Raw genomic sequence first — 13505 nt, 5'->3', positions numbered from 1 at the left:
AAAAACCAGCATACTGGATAGTTAGGAGGTAGTTTCTTGTTACTTTGGGTACGTAGGCAAAGGTTGATGAATCACGTCATGGAGGTAATGCAGAGATAGTTCATGCCTGGCATCATTAGGTGGACTCCGTGCCCTTGAAGGTCCCTCCTAACCTTGAGATCCTCTCAGCAGCTTAAGCTTTCTGCTTAAGCTGTGTTTTCTACACAGATGGCATCTTCATAACTTACTTAACTACTAAGCTTCTGTAGTAAGACTTTTATATCAGAGCATGTTTAGCCTCTGGTGTATCTGTCACATATTTAGTAAAACCCATCCGGCACTCCAGGCAAAGGGTAAGGTGTATGGAACTTCGATGTAAATAATCTAAAAATGCCAGACCTGACAGATTCTACCCCTTTCATGTAGCTGGATTCTCATTTCTTAGAACCAAGCATAATGATGTGTAAGTTTAGCTCAAGGTGACTTTGTCTTGGGATGTATAAAGGAGACTATTGCGTTTGTTGTTATCTGGTAACAAGTCCACTGCTTTATGACTTGTTGCTTCCTGCCACTTCCAATTCCTTTTCAGCCCTTCTTCCTTAGAATTTGAGCCTTGATTTATTTCCCTCCAGACAATTCTATTTTTTATAATTTTATTTATTTATTTTTTTTCCCCAAAGCCCCAGTAGATAGTTGTACGTCATAGTTGCACATCCTTCTAGGTGCTGTACGTGGGACGCGGCCTCAGCATGGCCGGAGAAGCGGTGCATCGGTGCACACCCGGGATCCGAACCCGGGCCACCAGCGGCGGAGTGCGTGCACTTAACTGCTAAGCCACGGGGCGGGCCCATTTCTATTTTTTAAAAATGAATTCTATACTTGTCTTTATTTCCATGAGTTCTGAAATATTTCCATGAAGCTAATATAATAGTTTGTTTTTTTTTTTGAGGAAAATTGGCCCTTAGCTAACATCTGTTGCCAATCTTCCTCTTTTTCTTTTTTTTCTCCCCAAAGCCCCAGTACATAGTTGTATATCATAATTGTAGAGTTGTAGCTCTTCTACATGGGATGCCACCTCAGCATGGCTTGATGAGCCGTGAGTAGGTCCGCACCCAGGATCCGAAGCTGAATGTGCAAACCCAACTGCTACACCACAGGGCCGGCCCGCTAATAGAATAGTTTTAACAAACATTTTTTTCTTATTTTGTTCTTTCATTTATTTATTTATTTTACTATACAGGAAATATAGAACTTTCTTTTTATTTAAATATTTTTTTGAATTAATCTTTTCCTCAGCTTTATTGAGATATAATTGACATATAACACTGTGTAAGTTTAAGGTATACAACGTGGTGATGTTACATATATATTGTGAAACGATTACCACATTTTTATATTCTTATAGAATGTCACTGAAATTTTTTTCCCTTTTATAAAGGTAGCTTGTAACATTGGTCTCATTTATTACTGGCCCCAAATTTGCTCTTTTCTGTGTTTTTCAATTGATTGTTAGAGTTAGGGGGTTTTAAATGTTTGAATTTCTACTAGGCGAATACTGTTCACCCCTGGCAAGGGTCCTTTGTTTACCATATTTAATCCAGCTTTTAGTCCCTCTGATTGCTCTTTCCGAAGCTGATTTGTCTGAAGCAGTTTTGCAAGTAAAATACCAAGAAGCCTTGTAGGAATTGCTTCATTAGTAAGGTCCAAATATATAACATCTGCTCGAGCTTCTTCATGCCTGGAGCCTTGTGTTCTCAAAACTCTTGTTAGTTTCCTTGGCTGTCATCTCATTTGTTAGCAAGCATCAAAATGGTTTATGCACAGGCCACAAAAGTCTAGCTGGCAACTTTCCAGAGAGGTGCAGAACAGAGGTATTTTAAGGTCAGGCTGTAACTTTGTAATTCATAAAAAAGAGATGAGAAAAATTCAGCAGTAAGAGAAAGTTTTCAGTGTTCACAGACTAGGAAAGCATTTTGTGGCGTTATTTTTGTTTATTTTTATTAAAAGCATTACACTCAGCTTGTCAGTCTTTACAACCTGAGTTGTATGATATTAAAATTAGGTGATTTTCTATTTTATTGTGTCACACATTTTTTGGGAACTGTGGAATTCAGAAGCTTGGCCTTTTTTTTTTTTTTTTTTTTAAGGTTTTATTTATTTATTTTTTCCCCCCAAAGCCCCAGTAGATAGTTCTATGTCATAGCTGCACATCCCTCCAGTTCCTGTATGTGGGACTCGGCCTCGGGATGGACGGAGAAGTGGTGCCTCGGTGTGCGCCCGGGATCCGAACCCGGGCCGCCAGCATCGGAGCGCGCACACTTAACCACCAAGCCACGGGGCCGGCCCAAGGCCTTTCTGATTTATGTTTTTATTCTTGTCTTCCTTGTTCTTTATTGGATTTGATTCCATGATGTTTGAGATGTTTATGAGGAATTAAAAAGTAATATAGTCCCAGATTTGAATTTGTCTGTTTATAACTCTCAAAGAAATACTTAAGAGGATAGGAGAAAAGGCAGTGCCCTCTTCTGTATGGTTGTAATGACTTATTACTTTAATAATTTTTTTTGTAATGCTTTCATTTTTGTCTGGAATTTTCTTTGCATTACAAAATACATGAAACGATGGCAACACATGTGCTGGTGTTTTATTTCTTTTTCTATTTTATTTTTTTATTTACATTTTTTATTTGTGTATGCCTAACCTCCTCAGCTCAGTTGTGATTTATTTATTTTTCCCCCCAAAGCCCCAGTAGATAGTTGTATGTCATAGATGCACGTCCTTCTAGTTGCTGTACGTGGGATGTGGCCTCAGCATGACCTAAGAACCGATGCGTCGGTGCACGCCCGGGATCCGAACCCAGGCCACCAGCAGTGGAGCGCATGCACCCAACTGCGCACACCCAACCGCTAAGCCACGGGGCCGGCCCGTATTTTATTTTATTTTTTGTTTATTGCAGCCATATTGGTTTATAACATTGTATAAATTTCAGGTGTACATCATTATACTTCTATTTCTGCATAGATTACATCATGTTCACCACCCAAATACTAATTACAATCCATCACCACACACATGTGCCTAATCATCCCTTTCGCTCTCCTCCCTCCCCCCTGGTGTTTTATTTCATATAACGTTAAGTCCAAGCAGATGACATTCTAGATACTTATTATTGTCTTTTTTTTATTGTAAATTTATTTGCTGTGGACGATTCACCTCCCCTAACTGAGCCAAATGGACCTAGTGTTAACAGTTATATTCTTTCAGACCTTTTTTGTTGCATATATAAATACATATGCAAAATGGTATTCTATAATACTGTTTTGCTATATGCTTTAAAAATTTTTTTAAAGTTCTGAAATATACATACAAGAGTGTATATGAGTTTTTTTTTTTTTTTTTTGCTGAGGAGCATTCACCCTGAGCTAACATCTGTGCCAGTATTCCTCTATTTTGTATGTGAGTTGCCACCACAGCATGGCTGCCAACGAGTGCTGTAGGTCCGTGCCCGGGAACCAAACCCAGGCTGCCAAAGTGGAGCATACTGAACTTAACCACTAGGCCATGGGGCCAGCCCCTTTTATTAAATTTATTTTTTTGAGATGTTTGTATAGTTCAGAATTATTACAAGGAGAACACTCTTAATTACCAGTCAAATGGTTAAGAAATAGAACTTTGCCAGTATTGTAACCGCTGTGTGTGTCCCTCTACCCATTTCATTGTCCTCCCAACTCCCAAGAAGAAATTTCTTTCCTGACATTAGGATAATCATTTCCTTGCTCTTCTATATAAAGTTTCACCATTTCTATATGCATCCTTTTTTCTTTTTTTTTTAAAGATTTTATTTATTTATTTTTTCCCCCAAAGCCCCAGTAGGTAGTTGTATGTCACAGCTGCACATCCTTCCAGTTGCTGTATGTGGGACGAGGCCTCAGTGTGGCCGGAGAAGCGGTGCATCGGTGCGTGCCCGGGATCCAAACCCGGGCCACCAGCAGCGGAGCGCGCGCACTTAACCACTAAGCCAAGGGGCCGGCCCCCCTATATGCATCCTTGATAATATAGTTCTTAAGGTTAAATTTCTACAGGATAAATTCCTAGGAGGGATAGTCCGAGTGATGGGCATGTTGTTAAAAACAAAATTTTTTTGGCATAAAAACTTTATCTTTTTTTTCTGATTACAAAAATAATCATGTTTATTATAAAATTATTTGGGCTCATTGTGCAAATTAGTTAAACATTACAGAAATGTATGATGCAGAAAGTGAAAATCCCCAGTAGCTAACCCCATACCAAATGACATTCGTTTGGTTTATGTTCCTATGACTACATATACTAACATTTATTATTTTATAAAAATTAGATTATGCTGTATTACTTCTTTACAGCTTGATGCTCTTCGTATTAATTAAGTATGTACTCCTTTTTGAATCAGTGTAAGTACATCTCCATTGTGATTTCTTTCTTTTTTTTTTTTTCCTTCCCCAAAGCCCCAGTAGATAGTTGCATGTCATAGTTGCACATCCTTCTAGTTGCTGTATGTGGGACACGGCCTCAGCACGGCCGGAGAAGCAGTGCGTCAGGACGCTCCCGGGATCCGAACCCAGGCCGCCAGTAGCAGAGCTTGTGCACCTAACCGCCAAGCCGCCGAGCCGGCCCTGTGATTTCAATCAGTTGAGAAATATAGATTTAAAAATACTATGTAAAGACAAAGGGAATCATTAGTAAAACTAAAATAGAGTGCATGTCTTTTAAGTTAATAGAGGGAAAGAGAATAAAAAAGGAAAATAACCCATTTAGCAAAAAACCTGCCAACACCAAACATTTATTATTATGATAAATATCTATGAAATATGGTCATCATCTAAAAGAAGTGCCTCAGATTGTATAAATAAAACAAAATCTAAATTAAGTGATATATTGTCCACAAGAGAGACTCCTAAAGCAAAGAAGTTGAAACTCAAAAGATGGGGAAAAATACTCCAGAGAAATGTAAACAAAAATGGAATGTACTTCTAGGTGTACATTTTGAATTTTGATAGTTATTACCCTCTGTAAATTTAAACTTGAACCAAGAGCAACGAGTTAATCACGTCTAGATATTATCAATCAGAATTCTTTGTCAATCTGACATTTGTAAAGTGATTCTATTATTTTAATTTTTAAATTATTGCTGAGTTTTTTTCAGCTTTATTGACGTATAATTGACAAATAAATTTGTAAGATGTTTAAAATGTACAACGCAGGGCTGGCCCCTCTTTTTCCCCCAAAGCCCCAATAGATAGTTGCATGTCATAGCTGCACATCCTTCTAGTTGCTGTATGTGGGACACGGCCTCAGCATGGCCGGAGAAGCGGTGCGTCAGTGCGCACCCAGGATCTGAACCCCAGGCCGCCAGTAGCGGAGTGCTCGCACTTAACCGCTAAGCCACGAGCCGGACCAGTGAGATCATTTAAATTCTATTCTTTTAGCAGATTTCAATTACACAATACTTGTGTTATCAACTATAGTCGTTATGTTATACATTAGACCCTCAGACTTTAACTGAAAGTTTGTGCCCTTTTACCAACCTCTTGCTCTTTGCCTTCCGCCCAGCCCCAGACAATCACTTTTCTACTCTATGTTTCTATGAGTTTGACTTTTTTTTTTTAGATTCCACATATAAGTGATACCATGCAATATTTGTCTTTCTTTGTCTGATGTATTTCACTGCTTTGTTTCGGGGGCAAAATTATGCTCAGAGACTGATTTTATCTTTGCCAATATTTTATTTAACATAGGTTCACTGGTAGGGGCCGACCCCGTGGCTTAGCGGTTAAGTGCGCGCACTCCACTGCTGGCGGCCCAGGTTTGGATCCTGGGCACACACCGACGCACCCCTTCTCTGGCCATGCTGAGGCTGCATCCCACATACAGCAACTAGAAGGATGTGCAACTATGACATACAACTATCTACTGGGCCTTTGGGGGAAAAAATAAATAAAAATTAAAAAAAAATAAAAAAAATAAACATAGGTTCACTGGGATTTATAATAGTTTCACACAGCAATAGCACACAGGATAATATCTTTTAATAAGCCAATAAAGAAATAACATACTCCAAACCAATGCTAGATTAATCATACTATTGTTCCAGGCAACTTGGGAGATGAAAGGAATAAAGTCCACATTTTGTCCGAGGGGTACCTTTTTGTATGAGGAGGCACTTGGGAGAGATGGCTTGACCAACTGAGAGCTGACACCCAGCTGCCAGTGCAAAACGAAAGTGAAAAGTCCTGTGTTGCTGGAGCACGTTGCTAGAGAAGGATGATGCAGGTGTTGGTGGGCAGGCTGATATCCTTCATGGGGCCACTGTGTGGTTTGTCACCACTGCTAATAAGGGAGTTGCCCTTAGCACAGCAGGAGCTAATGAAGGTCTTTGGAGAGTTTATTTAGGTCAGCAAAGTATTACCCAGCCCATACCGAAACTCTCAGATAATTCTCACAAACTCTCATTATTTATAGTCTAAATGTCCCCTTGTCATAGTTGCATCTGCACGTTCTTACTGATAAGCACCCATCAAGGTCCCTCAGCTGGGGCTACTGAGTTCTTATCAATGACAACAGATGAGATGATGACATCCTGACACAACTTACTTTATTCTTATATGAGAACAACAACTTTTTTTTTGTCTTTGTTATAAACAAGTAGATAAAAACAACTTCACTTAAGTCATAAACAAGTGGATTTGAAATCATATAAAACCAATACACAGCATTCACTTACCATAATACCAAGTAGATTCATCCATGTTGATACAAATGACAAGATTTTTTTCTTTTTTTAAGGCTGTATTATAGTCCATTGTATATATCACATTTTCTTTACCCATTACCCATTCGTCAGTGGACAGACACTTAAGTTGTTTCCTTACTTTTTCTATTGTGAATAACGCTGCCACCTCGTTGAGGTGATACCTCATTGTCATTTGGATTTGCATTTCTCTGATGATTAATGATGATTAGCACCTTTTGGTGTACCTGTTGGCCATTTGTATTGGCTTCTTTGAGAAAATGTCTATTTAGGTCCTTAAATTTTTTCTTTTTTTTTTTTTTGTGTGTGTGAGGAAGATCAGCCCTGAGCTGACATCCAATGCCAATCCTCCCCCATTTTTTTTTGCCGAGGAAGATTGGCCCTGGGTTAACATCCGTGCCCATCTTCCTCTACTTTATATGGGACGCCGCCACAGCACGGCTTGACAAGCGGTGCGTTGGTACACACCCAGGATCCGAACCTTCGAACCCTGGGCCACCGCAGCGGAGCATGCGCACTTAACCGCTGCGCCACCTGGCTGGCCCCTAGGTCCTTAATATTTATTTCTTTGTTATTAATGGGATGAAACATCTTTTCGTAGAAAGTTTATTAATATTGGAATTTGGTGGATGTAGTTTTCTATGTCAATTTCTTGTGCATTTAGAATTTTTAAAATCTTTATTACAAAGGGAACAGATACTAGTTGAAACATATATTAAAATAGCAAAGTGCTAAAAGTTAAAAGTCCCTTGTTTTCTTTCTCACCTCCTCCCCATCTCTCTCTCTTCACAGCAGTAACCTCATGACTAGGTTGTTGTGGGTATCTTTTAAGATGTTTTAAATCTGCACTTAGGTAGACACCTCTCACCAACCCTCCCCACATACACACACAGAAGACTGTATCATACATTTTTTTTCAACTGCTCTTTTCATATGGTTTGCACCTTTTGCCATTTTAATACATGATGTTTTGATGGCTACCTAGAATTGCATTGTACAGGCATATCATACCATGCTTTATTTACCCGGTCCTGTATTGTTTTGAAATATTTGCTTTTATGATGCAGCTCAAACAAGCCCAAACAAGCCTTCCATAAACATTCTTGTATACACTTTTTAAGTCTTTTTCTTGTTTAAGAAAAATCTAAATCCAGAAATATTTTTAAATTATTACTTTTAATAAACAGGGAAAAATAAGGAAAAATTTCCATCGTTGTAGTTATCTGTGGAAATAAAAGGAGGAAAAACAGACAAACCCATAATGGGGATTTGTATTGGTTTGTAGTACTTCTTAGCCTGGTGACTTCGCCTGTAATTGCTTATCTTGGTTTCTCTTCCTGACTTGCTAGGACTGAGTCATGCATTAAAAGAGGAGTTAGATAGAAAAAGACCAGAAGTCTCGTTAAGGGGAAAGGTGTTATATACAGACTAAGTGGTGGTGTGTGACAAAGGAGTCAGTCTCGTGATGTTAGGGCCCAGAAACTGTTTTTGCAAGAGGCAATAGAAGACTAGAACAACAAGTACATCTAAAATAACTTTTCCTAACCAAATGACACCTGTCATATAATAAGTGTCTGGTTCCAGAAAAGCCACGTTCTGAAAACAAGCATTAGAAAAATTGATATTTAGAAAGGAGAGAAAGACTCTATTCCTTTATTCTTAAAATAATATTTACAAATGAATACGAGCAGAGTTGGAAATCTCACTAGATTAAGCCACAATGCAAGACCTGTATTTTTTCTTTTAAATTTACTTGTATGTTTATTCATTTTTTTATTCTTTAAGAGAAACATCCAACTTTTTTAATGAAAAATTTCAAGCATAAAACAAGTTGAGAGAATAATGTAGTGAACACCACTATACCCATCATTTCAATTCAATAATTGTCTTTTTGTATGTGTGTGAACTATTGGAAGCTTGTAGGTATCATCTTTAAGGTTAAATCTCTTAATAAGAGCCTTCTACACCATCATACCTTTATTACAATTACCTAATATTATTTAATATCTAGTCTATACTTACATTCCCCCATTTGTCCTCAAAATAAAACACATTTCTGAGCCTAGAGGACAGCCACCAAGATTTGTCCTCAGGGGACTAAAGTCCAGGATGAGGAGACAATATTGCAAACAAAGAAGTAAATATAATCAATTGATATGGTAAATATCTGTGCAGAGATGGTAAAAGGAGTGTTCAGTTTTATCTGAGTGAGGCTAGAGGATAAGAAATACTTGATTCTGCCAGCTGAGGAATTGAATGTTAAATACTTGATTCTTCAGATCACCTTTCTTCTACTTCTTGAGAGATGAATAGGTGTTTTTTGGGCAAATTGGATGGGGAGGGTTGAATTACCAAAGGGCGTTCTACAATGAAGTTGCTACTTGAGAAAAGACAAGGCTGCTTAAAATAGCCTAGGGGAAGCAAGGCTGGGGGTGGGGCTGGGGTGGGGATGCTGTTGTTGCAAGAGATATTCTGTAAAATTCGGCCAAGGCCAGGAACTGGAGGCCTTGTTCGCTGGAGTGAAAAATGTGAATTTTGCTCTAGGGATTAGTGGTTTGCAGGTTCTCTTACCAGGCTGCTTTTTATATCTATACAGGGTTTTTACCTTCAGACGGAAGGGAACCATGCAGGGGCTAGTTTAGACTGTGGTTTTCTAAAATCCCCCAGGGAGATGTTGATGTTTAGCCAGGTGCAGTGTAGAATACAGCCTAAAGCAAGGAGATTTGCATTTAAAATGAACCTCTTAAATAACTGCATTGTCTAATAGTTGAAATTTGGGTGGTGCAACTAAGAAACTGACTTTGTGATTTTATTTCATTTTAATTAACTTAAAATTTAAAACTGAAGCAAAATGAACTATTTTTCTATTATATACAACTTTGGTACCGCTACATTTTACTTTAACTATTGAATATTTAGCATTAAATCAAGATGCATTGTGTACACTGAATTGAATAGACTTTATATAAAAAAGTAAAATATCTCTGATGATTTTTATATTAATTACATGTTGAAATAATATTTTTGATAGGGTGGCTTAAATAGAAACATATTAAAATTTATTTCACCAGTTTCTTTCTACTTTAAAAAAATATACATCCTACAAATTCTTAAATTATTTCTGTAGCCCACATTGTATTTTCATTGGACAGCGCTTCCTTAGAACTATATGATAGTTTAGGAGTGGTATGTGCTAGAAGACAATCACAATTCTGAGACTGATCACTAAGGGTATGAGATGAAAGATTAGGTTCTGAAAATGTGTGTTGCCTGACAACCATTAGAATGTGATCTCCATCAGAGCTGGTATCTTTTGTCTCCTGTTAACCATGCCTAGAGCATGTTATGAGTACTCTATAAATATTTGTTGAATGAATGCACTGAGGCAAAAGCAGTAAGAATGGAGAACACAAGATGAATGGAAGGAGTTTTAAGTAGATAGACACTGCTGGACTTGGTGACTGAATTTGGGTCTTGAATGCAGGAGACTTCTGAGAAAACTCATGAGTCGTTAGGTGTGTTTGGGAGTTAAAGCAGGCTTGGAGGAGAGGTAACTCATTAACTTTTAGGCATGGTTGAGTTTTAATTGCCCAGTGAAGACGTCCAGTTGGTGGATGACTTGAGTTTGAAGTTCAGGAGAGAGATCTCGTCTTGATGCAGGAGTCATCAGCAAATAAGTGTAGGCTGAAGGCAAGTATGTGGATAAATGGGGAGACTGGAGAGAATGCAATGGGGACATCATCATTTATAAGTTGTCAGAGAAGCCAGCAAGGGAGACTGAAATGATGGGCTGAGAATCAAAGGGAGAATCTTAAACAGGTGAGCAGTAGTCTGAAAAGATTCTGGAAGTCCGTTCAGTTTGGCAGTTGGGCCCACACTGGTGAATCTTGGGCAGTTTCAGTGAGGTGGTGGGAGTAGAAGCCTAATTATAATGGGTGGAAGAGTACATAATAGATAGTGATTGTAGACAATTATTTGGAGGACATTCTTTGTAAAATGGTGCAGTGAGATAGGGTGGGAGCTAAATACTTCTGGAAGGTTTTGTTTTCTTAAAATAGAAAAGACTTGAGTTTGTTATAGCCTAAGGGGAAGGAGCTAGAAGGGAAAGATTTATTGATCCTGAAACTTTGGCTTCAGAATGCTCTCTGATTTTTCTGTTAGGAATGTGTAAATACCTCTGTGCATATCATCACCAGCTAAGTGCTGAATAAATACTCAGTATTCTTGGAGCTTATGTTCTTAGAAAGCCCAGACAGAAATAGACATTATTTTTTTCTTCAAGGAGAAACATTGGAGGAACAAACTAGAGACTCAAGGCCACATAGGCAATGTGGAAAGAACTAAAAGTTGAAACCTTTAGTGGTGCCTTGAAGGATCATGAGTCAACTAGTTATCTGATGGCCTTCTGGATGGAGTTAGGTGAGGCAAGGTCCTTGATATTATCTTTGATCATGAGGGAGCATTCCAGGCAGGATGACTTGATAGAGGCTAAACCCTGGTGGAAAACAGGATTTGTCATAGGACAAATCTTCTGACATCTTGAGGAACATTTAAGTGCCATTTGAAAAAAAGAAAACAAGGTATTTGGAGCCTGCCTTCTATTATGAGCCTTGACAGTATGAGTGCATATAAACTGCATTTGTTAAGCTAGTGTGATTGAGTCTTGTCTGATTGAATTAGATAATCTGCAATTTGTGTGTTCTTTTAATTTTTTTTTTTTGTATTAAAATGGCAATTCAGGGCTGGCCCTGTGGCTTAGCGGTTGAGTGCGTGCGCTCCGCTGCTGGTGGCCCGGGTTCGGATCACAGGCGCGCACTGACGCGCCGCTTGTCCGGCCATGTTGAGGCCGCGTCCCACATGCAACAACTAGAAGGATGTGCAACTATGACATACAACTATCTACTGGGGCTTTGGGGGAAAAAATAAATAAATAAAATTATAAAAAAAATTTTTTTGAGAAAATAAAAAAAATAAAATGGCAATTCATATTGGGGTATTATTTAATACCAATAGTTTTCACTGAATCTTAGTCTCCTAATTAAATGAAACTGAAAATTTTGAGGAAAAAGGCAAAAAGGTAAACCATATTAGGGTTATCCAGAAATAAGGAGGGTTATGGGCCAAGGAACATTGGGAGGGAAAATAGACGATGACCTCTCATCGCATCCTCTAGAATTGGATTCTAAATTTGGTTCTAATTTCTTGAGCTTTCCTTAATAACTTGATGTGAACCTGGTGTGCATATACTGAATTTGGACATAAGGTGATAATATTTTGAATTGCAATACTATACTGCTACAACTCACAAACAAACGAATAAAAGTTGGCCAGTTGGTACAGAAAGATACTAATTCCCACAATCTAAGAAAACACTATCATGGGAATTGTGTTGTTCTTTTAAGTTCTAAGCATCTATGGTAATCTTAGTTCAGCAAACACTGGTAAATATTGGTAACTAAAGGAATTATAAATGTTAATACTCACTTGCTGAACATTATTATTTTGTTCAACTTACTTGTATAACAGTACCTTGGTGTTAAACTCTAGGACCTTATTAGAGAGACCTCTGATTTGAGTCCTGGCTCTGAGAATATTGATCTGACTTTGGTTAGTTACTTAACCTTTCTAAATCTTCTCAGAAACTTCCTTATCAAAAGAATAGAGATATTAATACACATCTCAGTAGAAAAAGCAAATGAGATAATTCCTATAAAGTGCTCATTATGATGCCTGGCAAGTAGTAAATGTTCAGTACATAAATAATAGCTGTTAATAAATATTATTTTCTTAATTGTGGATATGAGACTGGAATTACTAGGTTTTTGTTATATGTTTAAGGACATGTAGAAAAGAACTACCTAATATGTATTTTTCCCTTAAATAGTCAGTTCATTTCCATGCATATTAAGGTCCAACGATATATGTAAATACATTGTTTCATTTCATCCTCACAATAAACCTCTTCAGTAAGTGCTATTACTAGTCCTGGTTTATTTTAAGGAAACTGAGTCTCAAAGAGGCTTCACAGATAAGGACTCCCTCTAGGCTGTGTGGTTGGTAAGCAGTGGAGCTGGGAGAGGAGCCAGTTTGTCTGATTCCAGTAAAGCCCATGTTCTTAAAAATATGTGAAACAAAGTACACAAAAAATATGAAGAATAATACACTGAACACCAGAGTTGGTTATTAACTTTATGCATGGATAGGCTTGTTCCTGAAAAGTGAGAAGAATGAAAAGGCAGTGGGTTTCGCTTTAGAATCCTCTAAGGAGTAGGCTCAGGGGGATACATCTACAGCTGAGGGACAGAGACATGTGCGAGGGAACCTCTAGGGGAGACCTAGATTTTAGAGTTTGGGTTGAGAATTTCCTTGGGTGTCTACACAAGAGCAGATTAAGTCAATGGTATTTAAGGAATGGTTGAATTTGGCAATTGAACGCTCACTAATAACCTTGGGGGTAGCCACTTAAAATATTTGAATGAGGAGGGAATTTGATAGGATGATAGCTGGAGGCAGATTTGGGGTCTGACATTTTTTGTCTTGCTGACTGGGAATAAATTCTGCTGACTGGGAATAAATTCTACTGACTCACAGCTCCCGAGGAAGAGGTTAAGACAAGGACACCTGTGACTAGGGAGGTTTAGCTCTTAGATCGTGTTTTGTAGTATACATTTGGAATCAATCTTCAATTTACATGTTTTTTGATTAAATAGAAGTTGCCCCTCCCTCCAGTAATGTGCTT

General features: G+C 38.1%; 1 protein-coding gene across 4 annotated transcripts in view; it reads left to right on the top strand.

Annotated features, from left to right (window-relative positions):
- TET1 (tet methylcytosine dioxygenase 1) overlaps positions 1–13505 on the top strand; it is a 139567-nt gene that overhangs the window by 53489 nt on the left and 72573 nt on the right. The window lies entirely within an intron of this gene.

Source organism: Diceros bicornis, chromosome 6 (assembly GCF_020826845.1).
Source record: "Diceros bicornis minor isolate mBicDic1 chromosome 6, mDicBic1.mat.cur, whole genome shotgun sequence".
Lineage (NCBI taxonomy): Eukaryota > Metazoa > Chordata > Mammalia > Perissodactyla > Rhinocerotidae > Diceros > Diceros bicornis.
Note: the sequence above shows the minus strand (reverse complement) of the source record. Positions and strands in the feature narration are given on the sequence as shown.